We start from the raw sequence: 14887 nt of genomic DNA, 5'->3' as shown, positions 1-14887 counted from the left end.
GAGCAATTGCCTGTTGGAATTTTGGACCTGACTGAATTTCCTCTGGAGTTACACTTTATCATTGATTTCAACTTGAATCAAGGCATGCATTACTGCCTTGAGATATTATTGAGTTAAGTTGCTGTGYATGGAGACTTTAAAAGTTAAGAAACTTAAAGAATGTCTTCTGAGCACAACAGAGCAGGGCTGCTCTTTGTTCTTATTCAGATATGTATCTAATGTTTTTTAAAAACTTCACTTTACCTTATTAGTGTCTTGAGGCAAGGAATATAATGTATTGAGATGGGTTGAGTTTAATTTGTTGATTTGTTTGAATGTCCATATCAGTAATGCACTGGGGTAAAAAACCCATACATACCGCTGTGTGCTCTGCCAATCTATATTAAATCAGCTTTTAAAATTATTATTCAGTATCTCTTGYAAATGTCAAAACTCTTCAGCTGTTACAGTCAACTCACATGCAGAAACTTCTGGCTGAAATTTTGTAGTTCAGTATTGTTTGCCTGGAACTGAAAGAAATATATGTAATCTTAATTTATAAATCAAATYCMTGAACATCCTGTACCAGTRATTTTGTAGGCTGTGAGATGGCTTYTATCAAAGTTTTTCCCCAATAAGTGTTCTTGATACAGAGAGTAAGATTAAAATGCAGAAGCTTAAAGAGAACACTCATTCAGGTGTCCAAATAAGCATCACATTTTCAGTAGTAATAAATCCACATTTACCAACCTATACAACTGTTTTCTAAAAYACTTTGCATGCATAAGCGAAGCAAACAGAGACTTTGGGATGACATCAAATGAATTTCTCTCTACAAGTTCCTGTACTAATCCAGTAATCATTCCTCAAGGCTTTCYAGCTTTGCTTCCATATGGTTTTCTGTGGGGAGAGCATTAGAGCTAAATTTGTTTTGTTCACAGGAGCATCCTTCAGTGGAACAGACAAGCGTATATTGTCACTAATCACGGTGCCACTTCTCCATTCAGCACTGCACTGAGCTGGCACCTTTGCTGAGTCACTGGCTCTCTCCAGTTTGTGCTGCATTTTTATTCTTCCCAATTGACGTCTGCRTCATCACCTCCTCTAATCACCTTAGCTCGGTGAGATCCTCATTGAATTCCTTAAGATTCTTCTTGGAATTCATAAAACAATCAATATGTATGACTGGGAGATGACTCTGCCACTCTCGCCCTTGCAGCACATGGCAGCAATTATGCCATTCTGAACAGCCTGTGTAATTTTGAATACTTCATGCACAAAGTCCTGCAAAGGCACGTGKACAGTGGCTGGTGAAGGAATTAAAAGGAGCAAAACTGTTGCAGAAGGGAGTCAGTCCATAGGAAAGGAGACATGTATCAAGGAAGGGATACATCAATGTATTTATGAGCATTTGTCTGGAATGAGGAGATTCAGCTGTGAAAAGAAGGACTGCTCCTGAAAAGCAGCATCAGGTGGGCTGCCCACACAGATCAACCTCATGGCAAATGGKGGGGAAAGTCACTGGATGTCACTTYTTCTYTGCAGAAATCCAGCTGAGGGACYRCGSTKTTCCATCTGGCAGAAAAGAAGTCAGTGCTCCAGAGGGGAAATTTTAACTGTGGCTGAGGCATACATCTAAGTATAAAAAGCCTTTCATGAGAAAGATGAAATTTAATTTCTCCATTCTCTTTTCTCTTTCCCATTTATTTTTTTCCTTATTTTTTCTCATGGGAGTGATTTTCTTCATCATTACTGGCTGGTCTGAAAACAGTGAAATATCTAGAGCATTTCAGTTTTATCCCTAAGGGTCATGCTATTGCAAAAGGCATTTTATTACTATTATATGTAGCTTTATTTTGTCATTTGTTTAGCTCTAATTGTGATATGGATCACATTTAATTTTTTTWWAATTTTYYYYTKKTWAAWTTTTTTTGCACGTGCTTGAGGTGAACTAAATGCTCCCCATTTGTCATTTCTTTATTTTTCTTCTGCAGTAGAATAAGGATTGGAGGACATCACTTCCTCTCTAAGATGTCTTGATCATGTTTTTTTTTCTCTTTGATATATTCTGAGTGTGCCCTTTCTTTTGTCATATGCAGTGCTTTCTTGCAGCAACTTTTAACAATTGTGATTGATTTCTTGGCTTTCTCTTAACCACAGTCTAAAACTTCTTTAGTTTTCCAACTGCCACCATCCTTCAGCTTCTGTGTCTTGACATTTTCTCTAAAGATTTTTTAAATGATTCTCAAGAATCCATGGTTTGATAATCCTTCTCAATGTATCTTTATATAGTGTGCTTTAGCTGTACGKAATAATAAAGCACTGAGACAGAAAGCAAAAACTCAATTCAGACTTCTTCATAAATATTAATTGAAATACTTCTGCCTTTCATATTGCCAGAGACAGCTGAAATTGCCATAAGCACAGAAAGCACATGCTTGGCTTCATCTGAAATAATGCTGCCATGCTCCTTTTTCTTGAGGAAAAGCTAGGGAAGGTGGAGGCATTGATCACCAAACTTTATGGTGCCACTGAGAGCACATTAGAACTACAGACCATTCTGTGCTCACAATACTGTTATCAGTGTGTTTTTGAGGATTTGAGGCAGTTTCCCAGGCATCTGCACTGGTGTAACGTGCAAACACCTGGCTGTGAGCAGGTGGCACTGCTGGGTGTGCCACTCGTCCAGAGGGACACACGAAGAGCCCATCTCAGGATGGCCCATTGCCTCTGAGTGAATCAGAAATTAAAATCCTGTGAGGCTTAACAGCATCCCTGTGTGAAGAACACTTCTCAATTTACAGCTGAGGTCCAACATCAGAGGAAACCAGAAATAAAAAGCTCTGCCCRGGGCAGTTTGTGCCCAGTCTGCATTACATTTCAATGGTGAACACAAAGGAGGAGCGGATGTGAAGTGTTCCTTCTCCTTGTATATTGGGCAGGGCAAAGCAGCCAGAGTATCCAGTTTTTCCAGCATCAAGGATAGTCACAGGAACAACTGTGGTATCACATGAAAATTAGGAAGCAGGTGAGCAGTCAGTGGCAAAGGACAGAAGCCATCCAGCTTTCTGAATAGAAATTTATTATTTATTTATGGAAACAATCTCAGAGAAATTCTCACAGACAAGTGAAGTGCAAGTTTTCCTACAGCCATAGGTATGTTCATGACTTTTATTTATTTTTTTTAAAGGGACTATGATAAAAACAAGATGTTGTTATAACCTGTTTATCTCATCTTAATTCTCCTCCTGAACCCTTCCCCTGCAGTTTATTTGCATTTTGTGATAGTTCCTGTGAAACAGGATATTGATTTATTTTGATGCACAACTTAAAAAGGCATGGCAAGGAGCTGGAGACAAAGAAATTAAATATACCAACCATGCTTTGCAGATGTATAATGTTAAGCTCAATGCACAAGTGCCAGTGATATAYTGAATTGCAGAGCTCCAGAGTTCAGGGAAGATTTTGGATAACAGAGGAGCTATTGCTTCCTGACAGTAGTAAGAATGGACTAAGGGAGCAGAATCTCTTTGGTGAAAAGCATCAGGAGAGATAATGGAATGTGGTATTAGCTGGCTGAAGGAATACAACTGGAACTTTGCCTGGTGCTTCGTTTGATTGAAACCAATAGAGGTGGGTGCATTTAACCAGGTGAGAACTGCCATAAATGAGGTTAAGGCTTTAAAAAATCAGTGAAGGAGTTAACTGCAGCTGGCAGGGGTGTCTGATGCATGTGAAAATGGATCAATGTGCTCTCCTGTCGCTCTCCAATGCCATATAAATCTCAATAGCTGTTGGATGAATCAGCAGAGGAGAAGACCTGAAAAATCAGTTTCTCATTGACTTAGGATATCCAAGACTCAGTTCTTTTTGCCTTTAGTGATATTCAGTGTAGACTATTTGAAAATTAATTGTCAGTAAAATTCAATCAGTCTGGAAGTCTGGGCTTGGTTTCAAAAAAAAAAAAAAATGCTCATTTAAAATGAACATTTKCACGTTCACTTTTCAGCAATCGATAGAATATAAATGTGTGTAAACCCAGCACCCAAAAAATTACCTGAAACTTCCATCAGGTGTGCACATAGGACATTTCCCACTGAAGACACTACAATATGGAAAGGTAATATTAATTTCTTAACACATCTTTTTCTATAACATTTTCCTGTCTGGGCTGCTATTTCTGTTTATAAATGTGACCATACCAAGACAACAAAAGCAAACTGTGTAGTGAGGGATCAGTCACCCAAGTGGTGATCCCCACATCACAGAGGTACGAAAAGAGCCCTGGACAGCTTGCCAACATTTAAATAAATGTATAGTTGTAAAACTGTGCTGCCATTTTTCTTGCATGATGAAAAGATGTCTAATACCGCTGGTTATCTTATAGATGGTTCAGTTAGAGAAAAAAGGCAAAGGAAAAGGTTGTCAAATCCTTTCGAGACTGATCTGTCCTTGATATCCATGTGGGGCAAACACACTGGCAGACAAGTAAAAAGGAAGTTTATGATACATTCCTTTCCCATATAAGTGTAAGCAGTTAAAACCTATGTGCCTGCTGGAGCCTATAGTTAGGTTTTCTAACTATGTAAAAGCTATTACTCATCAGCTTCCTTTATGTTATCAACTTAGATGTGAATTTAAACAGCCTTTTTTTTTAGAATATCTTGGCATTGAATACACTTTATCTGATGAAATTTACACCCCAAAATCCTTAAAATTTCTGAAGAATCCCTTCCACGATTTCTTTCTCCTTTTCCAACAGAAGATGGGCTTTTCTCTCTTTTTTTCTGCCACCCAGCATCTYTGTTCTCTGTGAGCAGAGGCAGAGTTGCAGCTCCTCACAAAAAAAAAAAGGTGACCACTGCACCCTCATCCACCCCCTGAGAGAGGAAGGTGCTCCCTGATGATGAAATGACCTGTTCCTTCCTCTCCTSAGATGGGAAAAAGACATGAGGTCATTCTGAAGAGGAAAAAGAAAGTAAGATCTGCTGAGGAGAAGCTGCAAAAATRTGAACCCTAAACATGAATTCTTAGAAACAGGCTAGAATCCAAATTTGSTTCTCTAATGTAGGGGCCATTGGACAAATCTCTGTTTAAGGGGCTCCAGGTGACTCTGCCAACAGAGCTGTTAATAAATGATGACTTTCTCAGAGATGGGACACACAGACAAAGGGCTGCCTGCTGCTCCTCTCTGTTCTGCTGAGAGCAAAGCATRTTTGCACAGACCTTCTTTGGCACTTAGGAAGGGGAAAATTTGGGTTTCTGCTGAAAAATGAAATTATTTCTTTCCAGATCAGTTGCTGATAGCACTCTGTTCCTAGCAATAAGAAAAAGRGTTTCAATATTGACAGTGTTTCTTATGTTCTGAATGAGGAGTAAGCGGGCACATTCCTCTTTCTCCCTTTATCATTTCCTACTCGAATTTTGCTTTACTTCACTGAGCTTCTGTCCATTAAAGAAGCGAGGAAAATTAATATTTCCTCAGTTGAAACAATACACCGTGCCTGATTTAGTACACATCTGCAAATTGTCTATTTAGTTTTATCTCCTGGCTTTCACAATTTTCCACTTTGTTTGATCTGCAGTACACAGGAGGCTGGCAGGATTACAGGAAGAGAATGAGCTGAGTAACTCAACCTGAGGAGGGTGTGGCYAAAGGGGACTTACTGGCAAACTGATCCGAGGGGATTATTTTAAAKTCATCTTTTCTAAAACTCTATTTTAATGGGATTAGACAGATGTCTGATGCATATTTGATTTCAGCAACCTTTCAGAGACCCTTGCCTGCCTATGATATCTCTGTGCTGTAAAGCATGCTGCAGCTATGATATTTGTTTTATTTCAGAGTAAATTCCATGAGAAAGGAGGATATTTTAAAGCTGTGAAAAGATGTCAAGAAATCAGAAAATACTGATCATAAGGCTTTATAAATATCCTCTTTTTTTTTTCTTTTTATTCATCATTGCAGCCTACAGTGGCAATTGCTAAGGAAGTGCTAAACTTTCTCTTATACACAAGACTCAGATATTTAAACAGATTTTATTTTTCTCTTAAAGCTACTGTAATCGCATCAACATAATTTATATTTTAATAMAATTATTTTAATTTACTATAGACTATAGTTACATTTAAATTGACTTAGGTATCTTGGTTGAGATCTTGACTGGTGGAGATAGGCAAACTTACAATCCCTTAATTCCCCATCTTTCTAAGTAATGCTTCAACAGTCTCATCACTTACTCAGGCATTTTTTCTCAGCTTTCCTCATGCTCTGCATACAGCCAAAGGACAAAGTGCCAGGTCCTGCTGGACAGCTCCCCATGATGTGGTTTGTGGGGTCACACAAGGCAAAGCTTCTGACAAGGAACTTGGCAAAGCCCCGAAGTTGTTGTTACCTTCATTAGTTTTGTCACTTCTTTGTTTCTGCAATATAAAAGTTTTCCTAAAGTTGCCATTGTTTTACATTAAAATCCGAGGAAAACTGTTTTTAGAGGATTTGAAGGCTACCCAACTCCACCCATTCCAACAGGAGGGAAACACATCCATGCCAGTCCAACTGAGCTCAGCYCTGGTGCCTTTTTTAGACAGAAGCTGAGTGCAAGTAGGGGTTTTCCAAAGGGTTTCCCATTGAGAATGTCTGGCTCCACGGGCTGCAGCTTTGGAACAGGAGCTCAGACTGCAATTAGTTCTGTGTTAAATGTTAATCGGTGCATTTGGCCCCAGGGTTTGCAATCAGAGAAGGGTCTTGCAGCCATTTCACACAAAGAAAAAGGATCCAGGTTATGAAGAGGAATACTTTTGTTTCTCTCCTTTCTCTTCTCCAAATGCACTTTATTCTGTTTGGCTAAGCAATACCACGCTGTGGGCATAGGAGAAGTGTTTCACTGAGAATTACAATATGATTATGCAAAAACAGAGACAAAGGAATCCCATATATTTATTTAATTTTTAGTCTTTTTGTTTTTACACAAGACTGAGCTCAAGAGGTGGAACAAGTGACTGTCCCAGAACAATGGCCTTAATTTACTTCACAAATGAGGCACCAGAGCCCCAGCAGCAGAAACAAGACAGGAGATAGGCTGAGGGGAGGTTTCAGTGCAATTAGTTATGCTTAATGGACTTCCAGATTTAGTGTGGGCTTCAGCTYGTCCAGTTCACCTTAAAAAGGTAATGGTGCCCTGCTAAACTGCCAGAAAAGATTTGGTTCTGGCACTGAGGGKCCTCCAGTGCAGATTTACTTGTGTCATTAGAAAAGCCATTTCCTTTTACGTGTGAGCCTAATGAAAGTACACTTAATTTGTAATTTTGTATAATTATAGACCTTGATGAGACAGATGAATGTGAATTCAGTATCAGCTTGTGAGTTCATCATTCCTCCTATCATCCATTTTTCAATTATCTCTAATGGTTGTCTTCAAGAGATTTATATCTTGTCATTTTCCTCCTAACCCACATAACATATCCTTGCAGAACTGTACCAGTGATTTGTCCTGAGGAGACCAATTTGTGACCCACACCAAGTTTTGGAAGGTTAGGCTTCTAAAATACTTCCAGACTATCTCAAATGTGGAAAGGCTTCCTTGCAGCTCGTTGTATCCCCACTGTTTGCTTTCCACTTCCAGAACARCAGCCAGGTGATCCAGCACTGAAGSCTTCTCACCTCCCCTTTGAAAYRCYTTCCCATCTTTGAAATTCCATCCCCTTCCCTGTTCTGAAACCTTGCTCAAGACCAAGTTAGACCTCAATAATTCAGACAATTGTTTCTTCAAGCACTTTTAAGAAGATATCCATTACTACAATTTCCTGTATGTCCTGTGGGATTTTCTAGGTCTCAGCTTTCTTTTTTTAACTTTCCTCTTTTGTCCTCATAGACAGTTCAATGACCCTCCAGCCCTGGGTTGTGGGCTCTATATCACAGCAGCCTTCTGTGTCTCYCCTTGCTGCTCTTAATCATAGTAATGCTTTCCTCACAATCATTATTTAATTTTTTTTTAACTTACTCCCAGAGGTGATACTATAGGAGAACTATAGGGCCAAGCAGTAAAGCAAACATGAGGTATCCCAGGGTGGTCCTTCATGCTTTGCTGAATTTGTTGCTGAATTTGTTCAGAATTTGTTCTTTGGAAAAGTATGCGTATCTGCAAAAAAAACCCATTTTCAGGACAAAACCTGCAGTTCCTCTCCTACACCTCTCCCATTAGGAAAGCAGCTATCTGAATAATTCAGATACAGCCAAAATTTTAAAAAATCCCACATTTCTAACCTCTCATTCATCCTTTGCATGGTAATCTCCCAATACTCAGGGCAGGGATTAATTTCCATTTGGAGTATGGAAAAAGTAAGCCCTCATATTATGGTGGTTTTTCTGTGCTCATTCATCTTGCTGACTTTCATCTTGAAAACCTTCAGGATTAACTGAGAATTTTTTAAATTTTTTTTCCTGCTAAGGTGAAGGAGGCAGCAGCCTTAGTAGAAACAAACTCTTTTCTATCAGAAGTGCTCATAACACAGCTCTATCATCCACCAAAATAAGAAATACTGCAGCTCCTTGGTCTGCCACTTTGAAATGTTCAGAACCAGTTATGCTTTGTCATTACAACACCCACCATTATTTGCTAGACCAGGAAAGTATTTCAGTGCTCTCATGATAAATATTTTTGGCTATGAGTGCTGTTSATTTTGCCCTGTATGATGCAATTGAATTCCCTTAACCATCCATAAATTGTCAGGCACTCCAGATATCTATCAGCGTCCTAGCTGCTTATAGAAATTGTTTGCCTAAATTTAATAAACATAGTTTTATGAAACACCTGAATAAGCACTGTTTAGAGATGTGCAGATTTAAACAGGTGAAAAGACAGAAAATAAATGTAAGGCAGATTCTATCTTACAGTGCAAGAAAAGATAGAGGTGACGTTCCACCACTCACTGATCAATCCTTATTGTATTGCAAATGCTAAAGTAGTTTTGCTCAGTTTTGTGAGCAATGAGCTGGTTACTCAACASTGCAAAAGGCTGAGCAAACATAGGGAGGGAGCAGTGCCTTTTCCAGGCAGAACTCCTTGACAGGACTGGCCTTGCCTTKGCTGATGGAAGAATAACCCCACACCAAAAGCCACAGCACCAGTCTGCACTTCCAGCAGCTCCTAGGAATTAGGATTTCCCATTCCACTCAAGAATGAGGTAGAAATTATAGTCTATAATCTATAGGCTCACAGGACAAAAAGATTCCCCAAGAGCTCTCATAACTTAACCTTATTGCTGAATGTGTTCACATTTGGATTGTATTTAGAGGAAACTCTCATGAGAAGAAATTGYGAGCCCTTTGGTGCCTGTCACACATTGACCTGGGTGAGATCTTGCCCTTGCCAAGGAATATGAACTTACAAATGGGCAAAGCCTCTCCTCACACTCTCACCTGCCACAGCAGCTTGGTGCAGGTGATTTCTAGATGTGTTAATTTAAAAATGCTTGAACAGAAATGAGGCAGAGTTCAGAGAGATACAGGTGTCAAGAGAAAGAGCACTGCTTGTAAATGTGGCTACATAAATGAATAATTACCAGAACAACAATAAAAAATGAAACTGAAAAAGTACAAATTTTGAATAAAGTTTTCATTATAAGGTAAAGTATAAATATCAACTTAGTTTTTGTAAAAAGGTATTTACCGCAGTTTAGTAATTCTTGGATAYACCTGGCAGAAAACTTACCATGGAAACAATTTTTAAAAAGAAAAACTTGAGGTTGGGTCCATGGTTACTACATTTCCACAATTCTTCTTTGGGCATCCCCATCCAGCTTCTTCTCTTCAAAACATTATCTGCTTCTCTTCTCTGCTGTAACCCTGATGATTAAAGGGAAAAAAAGATCGCAAATAACTGTGCAAAGAGGTGGTACGGTTCTTGAGAATTGCTCAGACAGCAACAGCAATACACAAAACTAAATCTGGGAGCTGGGTAAATCTCCAGCTTCTAAGTGATGTCTCACTCCTGCCGTAAAATAGCTGCATATTTGAAGAAATGGAATGAGAAGTGATTTTTTCCCTTGAACTGAGAGAAAAACTACTCAAGGAATAAGAAGATCAGCAGAACAAAGAGATTCCATGAATCACAATTTCCTCTGCTTTATTTTCCTTTTTCCATTTATAGACTGAAATTATCAAGCATGCAGATAGCTTACCTATGTAATGTTTCATTTCATAGGTTTTTTGAGAGAAGGCAATAGAGGAAAAACACAATAATCACATTTTGCCTGTCATATCATAACCACACTGTAACCTGGAAGATTTACAAAGAGGAGCAAAAACTGAAATGTTTGGAAGATTGCAGTGCATGGATGTGTATGTACAAAAGAAATCATTGGCTAAGAAGTGATCTTGTTTACTTTTTTTTTGTTGAAATGTAGTGCAGACAAGGGGATTTCTAAAGCAGCAGCATTTTCTAAACCAGCTGCCATAAGTTTTTCCAGCCATTTGCATAGTAGGAATTTCTTTTGGATTTTCTCACCTCCCCACAGAGCCCATCATATGGATTTCCCTCATTTTACAGAGSTTTGTTTCAGCCTTATGTGCTGTGCTCTTGTCAGTATTGGTAGCTTAGAYTGTCTCAAGGTGTTTGTTTCTGCTTGTTTCCTTCCCTGCTGTAATCACTGGGGGGGGGGAATAAAGACTATAGTTCATAAACTCAGTTAATAAATCCCATTTTGACATGATAGCACTCTATGCTTTGAGTAACAGGACTACTCCTTACTTTCCCCCTTCCTTATTTATATTATACTTGGGTTTTTCTCTTTTAGTATGCTAGCAGAAAGTGAAAAAAAAAAAATATATATATATATATTTAAAAGCACAATATAAAAAAGATCAGATACAAAAGTAATATSTGGCATGAGATATGACATCATCACTATCCTGAAATCAGCTTAAACCTGTCTTTCCCTTGAAACAGTGGGAAAAAGCCCTCAAGCCCAGTATTACTTTTAACTTTCTTAATCCCCACTTGCTTTAGCACCGATCTGACAAAATGTTCTGCTAGTGCTGAACTCACTATTATTGAATGATTGATTGGCAGATTTCTCCTGTCTGAGAGGGTGGTTGCTGCTCAGCCTGTGCTCCTTCCACTAAAAAAGGACCAATGAATTTAAAGATGCTTTGCTCTCCAAAGAGTCTCTTTATTATCCTGCAGCTCTTCTGMCACCTCAGAAATACAAAGCCGAGTTTCCCCTCTGCCTTTTCACTGCTTGGAATGATTGTTTTCTTGCATTTTGGCTGCACAAAAGATTCTAGTTCAAAAGTAGTACCAACTCTGTAAAATGGCAGATAGCTGTTAATTTCCATCCCTGGGCACTAGTGTCCCAGAGCACAAACCTGGGGAAGGTTGGGATGGGACGGGGAGTGAATTTGGGCTGAAGATCACTCTTTTACACCTCAACTCCTCAACCAAGCCTTGGCAGTGGAACAGAAGGAAWGTGTGATTTACCCCAACCTCAAAAAAGGCTTCATTTATGACAACTGGATCTGAATTGARTTTTGCTGTGGGCTTGGGCTGAAATCTTGTTCTCCTTTCCYCTCTTTTCTTCYACATTGCTATTGCCATAAACTATAATGACCCTGAAGATGTGAAATAGGAAGATCACCTATGGCACTTCAGAAGAAAACCTACTCCCTTTTTTTCTGAAAGAACTGCTGAAATGGATGCTTGAGATAAAGACTTTCTTCAAATCCATTTCCATGGAGAGCTATCCCAAATGCCAGATGCTGCGTTTGTGCCAGAGTTTAATAGATTTAGAAGGGAAGCACATATAAAGAAGTGGCAACTGAGCTTTGCTGAATTCAATCTAATGCAGACCCCCCTTTATGAACTAGATCATTTAGCTTCTGTGTACCCCCTCCCGAAGCAATGTAAAGAACCGGGGTTTTTTTTGTGCTAAGAACATCAATTTATGACTAGCACCTCTGATTTCTTAAGCTATCAGCTACTATTTAAAAGTACTTTAWGTAAATATATACTCCACTCATATGTATTCAAACTTTGTTAATGCAGAGCTACTGCCACAGTGGTTACTGTGGTTCATCCATTATTTACATTAATAACAATAAAAAATATTCTTCAGCTTCAACATAACCTGTATTGAGGTTTTTTTTTTATAGCTTGGCGAGTATTAACCCTTACACAACTTGTAGTCAGGAAAATGTTACCATACCTGTGAAGAATGTGAATGCCAAATATACTAATTTCTTTGGCAGTTTCTGCCTGAGAGATCTCATACTTTCTTCTTACTGTCCTTCCTGATAACCTTTGTATTTTATTCACTTTCAAGAAGCAACTAAAGGCTGGAGGTAGAAAATAGAACCTGGGACTGTTTATGTGTGGTAGAATAAAAGGAAAATGTAAGTGAGGCAAACTGCAGCTAAACTTGGCAAGCAGCWGAGGATTGGTGCTCTTCTGTCCCATGACAATACTTTTATTTTCAAATGTCTTTATCAGATACAGCACTGAGAAACAACACMGTGTGCGTAGGCAGGCTAATTAGTTCATTAGTGAGATTCATCATTACATCAGTAATAACCCAAACCTCTGCTGTTATCCACCCAAGAAAACTAATTCAGTTAGATGGGGATTTTTTTTTTATGTTAGGATAAAGTTTTCACCTTTGATCTCATACTTGATAAGTCACATTTTGGAGACCATTGGTGAAGTAGGGAAAAGAATATACAATATTGATTTATGTATTTAGCAATGTTTATAGTATCTTCTGGAACTGGGAAGAGAGATCAGAAATGAAAGAAGATTTCAAAAGGATGGTTTGTGCTCCCTTGTTTTTCATAACTGGAAAAACTCCATCATTTTTCATTTAAATTTTTTCTTGAAACAAGATGGCTGGACATCTTGTTTTGTACTAGCTCTAGCTGCAGTTTATTGCTTTCTGCTCACTGTCTGATAATATTTTTGCTCACAAGCTGTCAAGCTAGGTCTTTTTTACTTCTTTCCTCACATTTAATGGAAATACACAATTCTTTGCTGTTTTATTCTCCTCTGGCTTTAGTTCTCTGCCATCTTTACACAGGTACTTCACCCCCTGACACCCCAAACAGACCTATGACAGGCTGAAAGAATTGCAATCCCCTGCAATGAAAACCATCAGTGTTATCAGACTCTAAACCTGTCTTTTTCTTTATTTGTTTTCTTTTGTTAYAAAATCTTTTCCAAGAGAATGACTGGATTCCCAAACAGCCCATTTCAATGTTGAGCTCTGAGGTCCCACACTCCTTTACAGCCTGCTAGGAAAAAAAAAAGCACACAGGCCCAAGAAATGTGACTAGAATCTTCAACCACGCAAAAGATTTTGATATAAATATTTGCAAAATACCAGAGCTAGAGGACTGAAAGAGAACAGGATATAAAAGAAATGCCTTAACTTTTAAACTACGTTTCAATAAAATAAAACTCTGGTTGAACACCATGTTGGAATGCTGAGGTGCTGCGATAAATGGAGGGTTCAATTCTGTTTTACCYGCAGGAAAGGGAAACAAGATCTTTGTAAGGCACTTTATTAAAATGCTGCTTTTGACTTCTTGCCTATGATGGGGCAATCTGTAAGAGAAAGTAATAAGGCAGTGAAGCTTTGAATCTTAATATCTCTATTCCTCTTCTTCCTTCCCTTCATGTTTTCTCCCCATCCCTTGGCTAACATAGAATTGGATGATTATGACTCAAGCACATACAAAATTAAAAGGCTTGTGCAAAATTAAAAGGCTTACCCTCGCCTGCTTCTTTATTTACCCATGTAAGTCTATACATAAAATCCTCAATAGTCCCAAGAACAGGTTCTCTGAGAGTACCAATGGTGTGGTTGTATGAGCCCTCCAGAAAATTGGCTTGAATTGATGATCTTCAGTCATTGTATAGGAAAGCCAATTTGAAATAGATTTCCAATTAAACTCATTACACTTGGTGTAATTTCCTGATGTCTATTTCTTCTTAGTGGCTCGTGCTTTGTATTACAGGTATAATGTCCCTCAGAAGTGGCCTCTAGTGGATTTAGAACAAAATGAAGTGAGAAATATCTTCCAAATTGTGTATTCAGCAGGATATTTAAATTGAAGGAATTGATTTTTTCCAGTCAAGTGTTGTGCTAAAAGCAAGTCTAGGAAGACAACTGCTGTAAAACAAACAATCAAATAAACCAACAAAAAACAATCCTGAAGATTCTGGGCAGAAAAAGCTTCATTKATATTAATAATATTCAATTTTGAGATGACTTTCTTGGGACTTCAGCACAGAAATGGTGTGTTGTGGCAGAAGCAAACAAAACAAAAGCACGTGAAAAAGGAGTATCCTGTGATCTTACAGTCTTAGCTTAACCAAGACGTGGAGTATGACCTTGGAGAGATCACCTGTCTGATTACATCTCAGGAAATCAGCTGGAAAACGAGCAGAAAGCCCAGCCTTTGTGACAAGCTGCTGGGAACAAACTGAAACGTGCTCCTGTGACAGCCCTAACTGACGTGTATTCCTTTAGATGGAGGATTGCCTAATGGGAACCTTGTGGGGCAAAGGAAAGAATAACCCAACGTGACAGATGGAAAATGCACCTGTATTCATTTACTGCAGGAAAGGTTACAGTTCCTGCACATGGGAATTAAACAGTACAGAGGATAAGACAGCAAAAAAAATGGTTTCCTAACTTCTTTTCTTCAAATCTTACAAAAGAATAATTCAATTTAAGTGGTTGGTAAAAAGTTCAAAATTAATTTTCTCCCAGCGTGTTCCTCCATGCTAAATGTCATGGTCTGTATGTGGATCAGAATGTGTATGGGATGGACACGAGCTGATTATGAACCATCTGGCACACAAAGTCATGTCTCCTGTTTCACCCAAGTCAGCTCAGTCCTAACCCAGTCCACACA

This window comes from Malurus melanocephalus, unplaced genomic scaffold (assembly GCF_030028575.1).
Source record: "Malurus melanocephalus ecotype Western Australia unplaced genomic scaffold, MMel_1.1 scaffold_645, whole genome shotgun sequence".
NCBI lineage: Eukaryota > Metazoa > Chordata > Aves > Passeriformes > Maluridae > Malurus > Malurus melanocephalus.
This window is presented reverse-complemented; position numbering follows the sequence as displayed.